A 15,187-nucleotide genomic window follows, 5' to 3' on the forward strand; every position below is an offset into this window, starting at 1 on the left:
ATATGATTGAAAATCAGTAGAAAGAATACATAGTAAAAAGAAGCTCTTAAAAATTCCACGTTGAAATGATGAGGCATAGAACATAACCAAACTTTTATATAAATACATAATATAAACATACATGATAGATGATAAAAAGAAAAAAATTAAAAATTAAAAATGACAGAAAAAATGACAGAAAAAAATGACAAAAGAACTAAGAACTAAGAACTAAGAAAATAACTCAAAATAATAACTCAAAATAACTCAAAATAACTCAAAAACCTAGTGAAAAATCACTAAGTAATTAAAAAATTATAGTAGAAAACACCCACTTAATAAAAAGGAATCAGTAAAAGAGGAAGAAAAGTACATGAGAGACCTGACAGACATAGAACACAAAAAGTAAAATGCCTCATAAATCCAACATCTCAGTATTCACATTAAATGTAAATGGATTAAACAAGTCAATCAAAGTGCAGATTGTTAGGATGGAAGCCAAAAAGGAACCAACTATGTGTCTATAGCAGAGCACACTTGAGATTTAATTACAAATAGATTAAAATTAAAGGGATGGGAGGGGTGCCTGGGTGGCTCAGTCAGTTAAGCGGCCGCTTCAGCTCAGGTCGTGATCTCCCCATCTGTGGGTTCGAGCCCCACATTGGGCTCTGTGCTGACAGCTCAGAGCCTGGAGCCTGTTTCAGTTCTGTGTCTCCCTCTCTCTCTGCACCTCCCCCGCTTGCACTCTGTCTCTCTCTGTCTCTCAAAAATGAATAAACATTAAAAAATTTAAAGGGATGGGGCGCCTGGGTGGCTTGGTCGGTTAACCGTCTGACTTCAGCTCGGGTCATGATCTCACGGTCCGTGGGTTCGAGCCCCGCGTCAGCTCTGTGCTGACAGCTCAGAGCCTGGAGCCTGTTTCAGATTCTGTGTCTCCCTCTCTCTCTGCCCCTCCCCTGTTCATGCTCTGTCTCTCTCTGTCTCAAAAATAAATTAAAAAATGTTAAAAAAATTTTTTTTTAATTTAAAGGGATGGGAAAAGATATCCCAGGCAAACAGCAACTGTAAAGAAAGCTGGAGAGGCTACGCTAATATTGAACAAAGGAGACTTAAAAAAAATACGAGTAGAGATAACAGGGACGTTTTACAATGATAAAAGGGTTAATCCCTCAGAAAAATAAAACAGTTATAAACATGTATGCACCTAATAACCAAGCAAACTGACAGAACCTAAGAGAGAAATTGACAGTACAACAATAATAGTTGGAGACTGCAACATACCATTTTCAATAACGGATAAGACAACTATGCCCAAGAACAACAACAAAAAGAGAAGACTGGAACAATACTGTGAACCAACAGGACAAACCAACAGACATTTATGGAACACTTCTAATAATAGCAACATATACATCCTTCTCAAATGCACATGGAACGTTCTTCAGGATAAACCATTGTCAGGCCACAAGCCTCTATACATTTAAAAGGGTGCAAATAATATAAAATATGTTCTCTTATCACAGTGGCATAGAATTAGAAATTTATCAGTAACTGGGGCACCTGGGTGGCTCAGTTGGTTAAGCGGCTGACTTTGGTTCTCATGGTTCGTGGGTTTGAGCCCCGCTTCAGGCTCTGTGCTGACAGCTCAGAGTCTGGACCCTGCTTTGGATTCTATGCCTCCCTCTCTCTCTCTCCTCCTCCCCCAACGCACGCTCTGTCTCTCTCTCTCTCAAAAATAAATATTAAAAGAATTTTTTTTAATTAAAAAAAAAGAAATTTATCAGTAACTGAGAGAAATTTGAGAAAAATCACAAATATGTGGAAATTAAACAATGCACTTCTACATAACCAGGATCAAAGCAGATACCAAAAGAAAATTAGAAGATACTTTGAGATACATGAAAATGAAAACACAATATATCAAAATTTATGAGATGCTGCTAAAGCAGTGCTTAGAAGGAAATTTATAGCTGTAAATGCATGCATTAAAAAAAAATCTCAAAACAATTACCTAAACTTCTACCTTACATCAAAGGAAAAAGAGAACCAAACTAAACCAAAAGTAAGCAGAATGAAGGAAAAAGCAAAGATTAGAAGGGAAATTAATGAAATAAAGGGAAGAGAATAGAGAAACAATATGTAAAGTCAACTAAATCAAATTTGGTCCTCTGAAAGATCAATAAACCTGACAGATCTTCACCTAGACTCACAAAAATAAAGAGGGGTGTGGTGAGAGGAGGGAAGGAAGGAAGGAAGGAAGGAAGGGAAAGAAAGAAAAGAAAAAAAGAAAGAAAGAAAGAAAGAAAGAAAGAAAGAAAGAAAGAAAGAGAAAGAAAGAAAGAAAGAAAGAAAGAAAGAAAGAAAGAAAGAAAGAGAAAGAAAGAGAAAGAAAGGAAGAAAGAAAGGAAGAAAGAAAATAAAAGAACTTAAATTACCAGGATCAGCAATGAAAGAAGGGATATTATGACTGACCACATAGAAATAAAGAGATTTATAAAAGAATACTATGAACAATTATATGCCAAGAAATTAGATCACTTAGATAAAATAGACAAATTCATAGAAAGACAAACTACTAAAGCTGACTCAAGAAGACATAGACAATACGAATATGTCTATAACAAATTTAAAGATTAAATCAATCAGTAATCAACCTGCCCCCACCCAAAAAAAAGTCCTAGGAGCAAATAGCTTCACTGATGCACTCTACCAAATTATTAAAGAAGAATTAATAATGATTATTTACAAATTATTCTAAAAAGGAGAGGAGGGTATACTACTCAACTCATTCTATAAGGTCAGTGTTATTCAGACACCAAAACCAGACAAAGATATCACAATTATAAAACTGCAAGCCAACATCTCTTATGAATACAGATACAGAAATTCTCAACAAAAATAGCAAATTAAATCCAGCAACATATAAAAAGAATTATTCCTAAGATCAGCAATAAGACATAGTCACTTCATATAAAGCCTGGTTAAACATTCTAATTTTCATAATCTTATTGGTCCTTACATTTTTATATTCTCTTAAACTAATCTTAGCCAGAGTCAGGGCCTCACCAGCGGGTTTTGGTACCACCGTCTATGGGACTTCTGAATGAAAGAGTCCTGAGACTCCTACCATTTTACCTACTCTTTTTCTTTTAATCTTTTTTTTTTTTTTAATTTATTTTGAGAGAGGGAGTGCACATGCAGGGGAGGGGCAGAGAGAGAGAGGGAGAGAGAGAATCCCAAGCAGGCTCCATGCTGTCAGTGCAGAGCCTGATGTGGGGCTCAATGAACCGTGAGATCATGACCTGAGCTGAAACCAAGAATCAGAAGCTTAACTGACTGGGCCACCCAGGCGCCACCCCCGCCATTTTATCCACTCTTGTGCAAAAGGCTGTGGGTCTCCCAGGAAGGAGTTGAGCCAAGGCAGGCCCTTTGGTGACTCTTTAACTTGATTAATGCACCTAACTATTGCCAGTGGGGGGATTGCTGGTCAGGTTTCTCATTGTAATCCCTGCCTTCTAACTTCCTGAGTTTCCCCAAAGGGTGAATAGAGTGGACTTATTCAGGGTCCTTTAATGTTGGGAGAGCAGTAGGGAGTCCTGATGGCTCACCCAACATTAGGTAGTGCTGTATTAAACTATTTTAACCCCATCAACATCCATTTTATTCATCCCATTTTTAAATAAACATCTAAGATTTTCACCCTGGGGAGAGGAGATGAATCTCATGATCTACCCCTTTCAGTTTCCTCTTTGTTTCACTACTATCAATACTCACTTTATTCACCTTTCTTTTTTTTTTTTTTTTTTCAAGTTTACTTATTATTTTGAGAGAGAAAGAGAGGGTGGGGGAGCATCAGAGAGAGAAGAGAGAGTGAGAATCCCAAGCAGGTCCCTCATTGTTAGCATGGAGCCCGCCTCAGGGACGGATCCCACAACCCTGGGATCATGACCTGAGCCAAAAACACGAGTCGGACATATAACTGACTGAGTCACCCAGGCTCCCCAGTCACCTTATTTCTTAATAGCTTTTTTAAAATGTCCAACCACTAGGCAAGGAGAGAGTGCCTGGGTCACAGTGGAGCTTAGTCATTGAGGGGGACTCAGCAGAAGGGTGGCTGAGCCTCTAACAATGCACCCCAGTTCCAACAGGGCTGCTCTGCTCTAATCTGTTTCACATATTGGGGTCCCACATAAAGCTTTAAAAACTAGATTCTCCTCCTTAAAAAAACAGGTGTGAAAGCCATTCAGATAGTCTTTTCCCTTAATTTGGGCAAGAAACTACCTAAAGAATCCTATAAAGAAGCTTAAAGATTTAGAATGGCAATATTCCATCTCCCTGCAGTGCACGGTGAAAATAAGTGACCTTGGAGTCCCAGAGAATCAACCCAGGCTCTGTATGATGAGATCTGTGCCCTTAAGCAACTAAGTCAGCTCCTAGCTATCTGTAAAATGGGGATCCTAAAAGTTAACTCACAGGGAGTGTTGTGATTTCTAAAATGGGATAACATATGTGAGAAAGCATCCAGCTTAGATGGCCACATAGCAGGTTCAGGAAAGTTCACCTTCTCTTTGCTTCTTTCCCCCCTCAGGGCAACCCTACGTACTCTCCTTGTGAAAGGAACTTCTTTCCTGTTCTATGGTGCGAAACCTGTTTTCTCTTTGGGCCCCAGCAAAGATAAAAGATGCTGGATATCATTCTGAACAATGAGCCCTCATGTGTTACAGTAAACCATTTTATTTATCTCCTTACTTGTATACTTTCTGTTCCCTCCATGTGGTTCCACCAGGAGAACTTAAACTTTGTATGCTTGATATTTTATCCCCAGAAACTAATCTGGTCCCAGTGTTTGAGAAAATTATTTGTTGGATGATTGGAGATGCTTGAAGACCATGAGAAGATGCCCCTTAACTTTTTGTTCTCTGGTTAATATTGTCCCATTGCTTCACATGTTTCCATAAAGAACTTTTATTCCAACTCTTTAATCATGTTTCCCAAATGGTTCAGCAGTTCTGGCAATTATGATAGCAGAATACTAAAGTAAGAAAATCATTTAACTCTCATACATTATGACACACAGAAACTTGCATCTTGCTTACTTAGTTCAACTTGCTCACTGCCTAGCGTCTACATCCTGTCCTAGTGTACTTAATAAATAAAGCAAGATTTTATATCCATAATCCCAAGAGAATGCAAGTGGAATTTCAAAAGGAATGGCAGAGTTGCCAAAGCTGATGTCTAAATAATCGTGGTTTATTGTATATGCTACATGCTTCTATAATTACTAGGCCATAAACGACCTTGGTAAATCTTTAAAGAAGAAATAGAGGATGACTAATTTCCAAACGTGATATATAATATTTTCAATTATTTTACTGTGAAATAAGGAAAAAAAGGTTGAAAATTATTAGTCATTCTAAAGAACTGTTAATAAATAAAGTGCTTTCAAATTGAATGACGCTGATGTCATAAGTAAAGACATTTCATTTTTTAAGGCGAGCTTATCTGTTAAGACTGGTGGAAAGAATAAATGTAATATGGAAAAGTAGAAAAAGAAAGAAGCAAATGGATTTTTTTATTGAAAATTTTTAAAATGGCATCTAAGGGGTTCCTGGGTAGCTCAGGCAGTTAAGCATCCAACTCTTGATTTTGGCTCAGGTCATGATCCTAGGGTCATGGGATTGAGCCCCAGATCGAGCTCTGCAATGAGTGTGGAGTCTGCTTGAGATTCTCTCTCTCTCTCTGTCTCTCTGCTCCTCCCATACTCACGCACACATGCTGTCTCTCTCTCTCTCAAAATAAATAAACTTTTTTTTTAAATCGTATCTGAATTGTTAAGGATGCTTTGTTCAATTATATATGGAGCATGATAAATAGAGGCTCATTTAAAAGTGGAACTCAGAAAATAGTGCAGGCAAAGTGTTTATGCCCTGAAAACTCAAAATAGATACATGGCTAAGTAGAAATAAAGTGGAACTCTGTAGTCAGTCTCACTGATTTGCTTTACAGATTGAGAATTAGAGAGCAAAGCTGCCTGTACTGCTAGGAATTAATGACCTTAATATCATATCAGTATGTCCTTCTCAGTAAATGAATAACAAGATTTGCCTGATTATTTGTGTGGGATTGTCTACTAAGTGTCCTGCCCCAAACAGTATTGATTTAAAGCCAAGAATGGTGCCAAAGTTGGCACATCGGCCATGTTAGTCTCCTGCGTAAGAATATCTTGAATCATTTTCTTTCCAGTACATTAAGTAAAAGGACAGTATCATCAGACATTTAAACAAGAAGAAGAAAAAGAATGTAGTGGTGGTAACTAAGTCAACAACAAAATAATTTCTTCTTATTCTTTAGGACATAAAAACCTGAGAGATGATGGTTAAGTGGCACATTTCAAGGGACAAACTTAAATAACCAACCTCTTACTATATGATCCAGAAATTGAGCTCCTTAGTATTTACCCACAGAAGTTGAAAACATATCCACACAGAAACCTCCACGCAGATTTATCTCATCTTTACTCATATTCATAACTGCCAAAACTTGGAAGCAACCAAGACGTCCTTTGGTAGGTGAATGGATAGAGAAACCATGGTATATGTAGGCAATGGAATATTATTTAGTTTGAAAAAGAAATGGGCTATCAAGCCATGAAAAGACATGGAAGAATCTTAAGTGAATATTACAAAGTGAAAAAAGCCAATCTCAAAAGGCTAATATGTATGATTCTGACCATATGAAATCGTAGAAGGCAAAACTATGGAGACAGTAAAAAGATCAATGGTGGCTAGGGGTCAGAGGGGTGGGGGGGATGAATAGGGGAAACACAGAGGATTTCTAAGACAGTGAAATTACTCTATGAAACTTATGATGGTGGATCCATGTCATTATACGTTTGTCCAAACCCATAAAATGTACAACACCAAAAGTGAACCCCAATGTAAACTACAGACTTTGGGTGATTATGATGTATCAGTGTAGGTTCATCAGTTGTAGCAAATGTATCACTCTGGTAGGGGATATTGATAATGAGGGAGGCCATGCATGTGTGGGGTAGGGGACATATGGGAAATCTCTGTGCCTTCCTCTCAATTTTGCTGTGAATCTAAAACTGCTCTAAAATATAAAGTTTCTTCAACACACACACACACACACACACACACACACACACACACAGAACTTGTGTAGAGAATATACAAAGATTCAATGGAATGCATTTCAGCAATAAAAAGGAACTACTTACACGTGCAATAATATTGAAGTGTCTCAAATGCATTATGTTAAGCAAAAGAAGCCAGATTGAAAGGCTACATGGTGCTCAGTTTCATTTATAACATTTTAGAAAAAGCAAAAGACAGCAATAGAAAACAGACCAGTGGTTGTCGAGGCCTGGGGGTGGTGGGAGAAACTGTATCCAAAGAGCCCTTGAGGCAAATTTGGGGAATGATGGAAATTGACCACAAGAGTTGGTTCCTAGATGCTGGACAGGCATCAGCGGTGCTGCACCATCAGAATCACTGGAGTGAATTACTTAAACTCACTACATTTCATTTAGGCTTCAAACATGCAAATGAACATGGGGAAATGAACACCTAAGACTGCTCTCTGCTCAGAAATATGTAAAATGAGCAAGCAATTGCCAAGGCCATATCTCCTCTTTGGGATTTATTCTGGGCAAACTAAACCGAAGTCTTTGATGGTTCCCCTCACTTTTTGGAAACAATCCAAAATGTTTAGCTTCATTGACAAGGCTTTTCACGATCAGATCCTGATTTGCTCTCCAGAATGATCTCTTGCCCCACTCACCTCACTCCTGCCCCAGCACACCCCGTCTTCTGTCCAGAATTACATGCAGTTTCTTTAACCTACCATATTCTCCCATACTTATGGGCTTTTGCCTATGCTAATTTCTCCTAAATACATACTGCTAACTTCTTCAAACTTAAAGACTCCCTCAGACATCTCCAAATTCAGGGACACTTTCCCTGGTCTCCGCTCACTCTCTCGACACCCAAACTGAATGAGACATGTCTCATCTGTACTCCCATTTTGCTCCATACATTCCTGTGCCCTGACTCTAATCAAGCCACTGGAAAATTATTGCTTCATTTGTCTGTGTCTGTTTCTAGACTGTGATCTCCTTGAGGACAGGGACCACATTTTTCACTTCTGTGTCTAGAGTCTGGCATGATAGCTATTATGTGAATCTATGTATCGATTAAATGAATGGCTGAGTGGATTCCTGGATGGACGAATAATGACTGGATACATAGATAAAGGCTATAAAATAAGTATGTAAAAATCATTCTGGGAACTGTAAACATACGTTTCTGTATTTCTTTTTCATCAATAAATCTGATTGACTGATTTTGGATTTCTAGTTAGCTCACCACCACTCCTGGTTTTCAGATATGAGATGCATGCAAATTAAGTCAGAGTATAATAGCTGTAGAAAATAATACATCCCAGGTTGGAGGGGACTCGCATATTTTAGCTTTGCTTGGCTGTGGTTATCTACATGGCAGCACCACTCAGGAAACACTAGTCTATCAACATGACCAGGCAAATCAAAGTTACTATGTACTGCTCTAATTTGATCATGGTTCTATAGGCCCAGATAAATCTCAAATATAACATCAAGTAACTGAAATAGAATTGTAAATCTTCCTCCTCTGCATTGAGGAAATGGAGAAGTGGCAGGAATGGGCAGATGAGGACGCTATGCTTTACTTAGATAATTACTGGGGACAGAGCGCTAGGTTTAAGATGAATGAAACAAAATGAATAAATGAAATAATTAACTATGCATGAGGGAGCAACCTAAAAATTAAAAAGTAGTTTAAAAATGCACTTTTGGCATAACAATGCTTTCTTCCAGATATCTCTTGAACTTAGTAAGTTGGTACAATATACAATTCAAATAATATAAATGGTAACTACAAACATACATATAATAAGGTAACAAAAGAAAAGCAACTGACTGTCAGACTGTTGGTATTAAAATACCATTGAAAGTCAGTGTCATAACTTTGAGGTCTGTTAATTGGAAGAGCTATTGTCCAAATTTGATCATAGCTTCCAGTTATTGCATTTTGTCTATAGTTTAAATAATATGAACCCATTAATAATAGAAATGTAATTTTGGAAGAAAGATGCCCTTAGATATGAACATAATTCCAGAGTTGTGGCACTATAACAAACAGCTGATATTTAAGAGAAGATAGATAACATTCTAGTGCTCTGGTGTAGAGAAGCCATGAAAGAAATCCATAAATCCATACTACATCAATGACACTTGAGATCAAAATGCTGTAGGTAGTTGCCAAATCCTTTTGCAAAGCTTTTTTTTTTTTTTTTTTAGCTTTATTCAATTTTCCAGATTCAATCCAAGAGCGCATCTCCAGAATATGGTAAACTCTCAATCCCTAAACTTCTTGTTCTCTAAAATCAAAGAAATAGTCAAAGCCTCCAGTGGGCAGCTCAGCAACATCTCCCTGGCCCCCCAACACACACACCCCTCTTCTTTCCATTCAATTACAGCCAAAAGGATTTTGTCCTAACTTGAATTGGGGAATCCACCACAGATGGCATAAACCTTCAGTCAACAACACATGAGCAGGGAGGCTGTCCTCCAAAGTTACGGTACCACATTTTTAAAATCCAAAATTAGGAAACAGGGATAAATAGTCATGCATTACAAAATATTGTAAATTGGGGGACCTGAGAAAATCCGGAGCCATGGCTACAATAAGTCCGGAGCTGAAATCAAGCTACATTCAGCTACACACTGCTCATGAGTCAGCATTATTTCTTCCTGTGGCCAGTATTTGCTGTCATTCCATCATTGAGAATGCAGAGAACTTAGAAACCTAGGGTCATGATGAAGAACGTGGCACCAGAGGGACCACGAGACGAGCAGTTGTGTTTTCCAGACTCTCCTGCCCCAGCCCTGCTCGGAAGACGTGGAATCTTCTCTACCTGTTACCCATCTCATCCCTCTAGGGACTGGACCCCATTTCCTGTCCTCCTACCATGTGATCCTGCTTTAAACCACATGGACTGACCCTCTGAAATGGCAAGGTTGCTGCTACCCGTTTGGCCCCTAGTCACGTCCACCTGGAGACTCTTGTGCTTAGTCCAGAAGATCACAGCTGCTGTCAGCTTGACACCAGCCCTTACCACGAGGTCTTCGGGCTCTTGTAGAATCCATGGCAAGGGGTGCTGACAACCATCCAAAGGCATTGCCTCCAGTGAGTTGGCTGACCTCACCTAACCCCTTCCCAGTCGTGGCTGCTACTTCTTTCTGATGTCCAGGCATTCAAGTCCCAGCAAGATTCTTGGTAAGCCAGTGCTAAATATGTGTCCCCATATTTTACAAATGAGCAAATGCAAACGGAGAGTAGTTAAGAAAATTGCCCATATCGGTAGCTGAAGACTAGTGAAACTTAGGTAAACTAGGACACAGGGACATTCATCACAGTTACTGCAAAACTCAGACTTAATGAAAAGCACAATACTATAATGAAACAAAGATTTGGAACCAAATGGACATATAGCAGAATCCTGGCTCAGGTATTATCTGCATAATTGTGCATGATTAACCTGTTTGATACCCAGTTTTCTTATCTCTAACGTGGAGATAATGACTGTATACGTTATCTTTTGTTGCATAACGAATACCTCCAAACCCTAAGACGACAAACATGTATTATCTCACAGATTTTGTGGGTCAGGAATGCAGGCGTGGTTCACCTGGGGGCCTCTGACTTAAGGTCTCTCATGAGGTTGCAGTGAAGACGGTTGCCAGGCCTGGCGTCTCATCTTGGGGAGAATTGGTTCCAATCTCACTCATGTGGTTGACAGGACTCAGTTCCTCTTGAGCTGTTGGACTGACAGTCACTCACTGGAGTTGCCCGGAAGGCCTTCCTCGGTGTCTTGCCACACAGCAGCTCCCATCATGTCCGTTGACTTCTGTCAGAGCTAGCAAGCTAGAAAGCAAGAAGGAGCCCGCAAGACAGAAAACCAAACTTTTAATAGCCTAATCTCAAGGTTTCAGCCCCTCTCTTCGCCATATTCTTTAGGAAAGAATCCCTAAATCCAGACCACACTCAAAGGGAGAAATTTACACAACGGCATGGATACCAGGGGGCAGAGACCAATGGTAATCATCTTAGAAACTGCCTACCACAATGCCATTAATGTAAAGGGGGAAAAAAAAAAAAAAAAAAAAAAAAAAAAAAAAAAATATATATATATATATATATATATATATATATATATATATATATATATATATATATGGAAAGCACCTTGTATTTAGGAGCCTATAAATATTAGTGAACTTCTGGCAAACAATTCTGGTTTAAACGCCACAAATTTGTGCCTCCCGAAGAAGGAGCCTTGACTCGTTTTTATCTAAAGACTTGATCACTAAGATAATTGTACTTAATTGCATCTCAGAGTAAGTTTCAGATAGTGGAACAGAGATTTCTAAAAGTTCTGAATTTGGGGGCACCTGGGTGGCTCAGTCAGTTAAGCGTCCGACTTCAGCTTAGGTCATGATCTCGAGGTTTGGGAGTTCGAGCTCCACATCGGACTCTCTGCTATCAGTGCTGAGCCTGCTTCCAATCCTCTGTCTCCCTCTCTCTCTGCCCCTCCCCTGCTCGTGCTGTTTCTCAAAAATAAACATTTTTTTAAAAAAGAAATGTTCGTTAATTGTTGTTGAATAGTCCATTTCTCCCCCCTCTTAAAATAATTCAGATTAAAATTTTTAACACTCATGATCTAACAGGGCAATGTTTTTTAGTATATTTAGATAAAATTCAGTAATTAAAAAATTTAAAAAAAATTTTTTATCGTTTGTTTATTTTTGAGAGACAGAGAGCATGAGCAGGGAGGGGGCAGAGAGAGACACAGAATCCGAAGCAGGCTGCAGGCTCTGAGCTGTCAGCAGAGCCCGATGCGGGGCTCGAACCCACAAACTGTGAGATCACAACCTGAGCCAAAGTTGGATGCTCAACCGACTAAGCCACCCAGGTGCCCCCTTTTTCATTTTTTAACGTTTATTTATTTTTGAGAGAGAGAGCATGAGTGGGGAAGGGACAGAGAGAGACACACACAGAAAAAAATTTTTAATGTTCATTTATCTTTGAGGGAGAGATTGGGGGCTGGGGGAGGGACAGAGAGAAAGGGAGACAGAAAATCCCACGCAGGCTCCTCTCTGTCTGCGCAGGGCTCAAACCCATGAACTGAACTGTGAGATCATGATCTGAGCTGAAGTTAGACACTCAACCGACTGAGCCATCCAGGTATCCCAAAATTCAGTAATTTTTGAAAACGTGAATTTGAAGATCTCCAAAATCCAATCCTTCACAAATTAAATAGTTTTATATTTAAAACTATTCTGTATGAAACTAGTAAGTCTATCAAATGTATTAAGTCTTTTATTTTCCTCTGACTCTTCTTCAAAGGAGTCTATTGGTTATTGTGGCTCCATAAAAAAAAATAATAAATTTCTCTAAAAGTCGATGCTGAGTACAGTTGAAGTACACCAACTGGGAATTAAGAAAACAAAAAAACAAAACAAAACAAAAACAGCAATGACTAAGTTCTCCAAGATAAAAAAGAAGCATTCATAAGAGTTCAAGAATCTCTTGTCATCAGGGGACAGCTTTATAGATCTGCTGAAATGTTAGTTTATTCCTTGTTAAGGTCCTGACTTTCCCTGTCCGTGAGTTCAGACTTCTTGATTTCACTTCCCATGTGCCAACAGATGCTGCATTTCAAGTTGGAACAAAGGTTCCTTTTCAGAGAGTCCACAAAATGGCAGGTTCTTCACTACTCCCTCATTCTCTGTGCACATGCTCCTCCCTGATCCTGCCTCTTTCCAGGTCATTTAACCCTGATCTTCCCTCTCCTTCCTATCTGCTCTTCTCACTTTCTCTTCAAACACGTCCTACCCGTTTACCCCAATGTCTTTGCTTCTCTGTTTCCTCTTCCCTCCCCACGTATATTCACCAGCTGTCCTATAGTGCACGCCTTTCGCTCATTCACGATTCGTGATGGAGTACTCACTATCGAATCTTCTTTTGTCGTCCCGTCTGCTCCTACCCTCAGCTGGCCATCATCGGTTTCACCAATCTGTACTGAAATGAGCATGTCAGTGTGTGTGTGTGTGTGTGTGTGTGTGTGTGTGTGTGTGTGTGCTGGGGAAAGGGAAGGAGAGAAAATACTCACTGTTTTTCCCCTTTTCAATAATTTGAATGTTAGTTGAAGAAGGATGCGTCTGCCCACCATCATGTTCCCAGTCTTTGTTCTGCCTCTTTTAAAATGGCATTATTTGGTCTACTGGACAGGAAGTAAAGACGGTACAGAGAGTGTGTTGGAGCAGTTAATAAAATAAATTGGAAGGAGCAAGGAATACACTACTTCTGCCCTTGGAGACAAGTCACCGGGTTAAAGTAAAGAAGCCAGGCAAGAAAGGTAAGAGGATGAGCTGGAATTAGACCTCGAGCCACTCAGAAGAGACAAACGCGTCACATTTTAGTTACCAATCTAAGACTGACGAACTTAACAGGAACCCCTCAACCAAGAAACACTCCCACGTGTCATGGTGGGACACATTAGTGCCTGGAGGAGACACATCATAAACAAGGAGTCATTTTCCACGGTAACACTTTAATCACTTTGTCAAAACAATCTGAACACGCGTACATAAATACTTGATTTGCTTCAAGAATGGGTAGCATAAAAGTCCCTGAGATACATCCAAAAAGGACTTGAAACGTAATGCGATTATTCACCATACTAATTACCAAGAACTTGGCTCCCTTCCCTCCTATCTAAGGCATGTGACACTTTAAAACACACACACACATACACACACACACACACACACATATATATATATAATGCTAAATCAGAGTCTCCCTCTCTGGTGCCTGGTTTTCTTCCTGTTTATTGCTGCTGGGTAGGAAGTCATTTCCAGACTACCAGGAAGGCACCTGGGGAGGTGAATTAGTTCTTTAAACTGTGGGGTGCCAGTTGGTAGAACGATGGCAAGTGAAACTAGAAGGTCCCAAGAGAAGATGTCCAACCCCCCCTCCCCCATTCTGCAGTTCAAGTGACAGAGGCTCCAGGGGTTGTGACTTGCTCAAGCACGGCTGGTCCTGCCTCTACTACCATAACCTCAAGCAGGTCCTTCAGAGGTCTGGACCTCAACTTCCTCTATAAAATGGAATGGTGATAATCATAGCTAACATCTTCCAGGTGCTTCCTATGTGCCAGACACCGTACTGAGTACTTTGTGTCTCATCTAATTCCCCCAACACCTCTGTCAACCATAGATGATTACCTTTAATTAGAGATGCCAAAGCACAGAAAGTTTAAATAACGTACCCAAGGTAAGACAATTAGCGAAAGTTGCCAAGCTGATCTAGGAACCGAGGAGGGTCTATCTCCAAAATTCTTAAATTCCAATTCTCAAATCCCTTTTAAGAAACACCCATCAGGTAGGTTCTCAAATTCCCCAGATGTCTAAATGTCTAGCACAGAGTTGACTGACTACGGCCAAATCCAGGTACCCCATCTGTTTACATATTGCCAACGGCTGTTTTTGTGCTGCATCGGCAGAGTTTAGCGGCAGCAGAAACTGTATGGCCTGCAAAGCCTAAAATATTTACCCCGGCCCTTTACAGAGAGAAGTCTGTTTTCATCCTGCTCTAGAACTTTGAAAACTTAGAGCACACTGTAACCGTACAGCACTTCACAATGTACAAAGCACTGTGGTACACGTCGTCCCATGTAATCCTCATTCTCTAGGGGCATTTGTGCATTATAAAGGAGGAAGCTAAAACCCAGAGAGTTTAAGTAACTCACCTAATCAGGACGGCAGGGGCAGAAAGTGGCAGAAACACATCCAGGTTCTGACTCCCAGTTGCAAACTCTTTCCATGTCTCTTCTAACTTACCACCAGGGAAGGGCTTGGACACCAGAAACGAGTGTGGATGCTGAAAGCCAGTCACACTGTCTTCCCGATCCCACTATCATTCCAGGCACAATCATATCATTAGAGTCATCAAGTGCTAAAATATTCAATTTGTAATAAACTTGAAAGTAAAGTTTAGGCCTTCAAGGGGGGTGGGGCATGATGATCATAGAAAAGACATTTTTAAATATATATGATGCATTTTTATATTATCAGATATGACAT

The sequence above is a fragment of the Panthera leo genome, chromosome D1, assembly GCF_018350215.1.
Source record: "Panthera leo isolate Ple1 chromosome D1, P.leo_Ple1_pat1.1, whole genome shotgun sequence".
Classification (NCBI taxonomy): Eukaryota; Metazoa; Chordata; class Mammalia; order Carnivora; family Felidae; genus Panthera; species Panthera leo.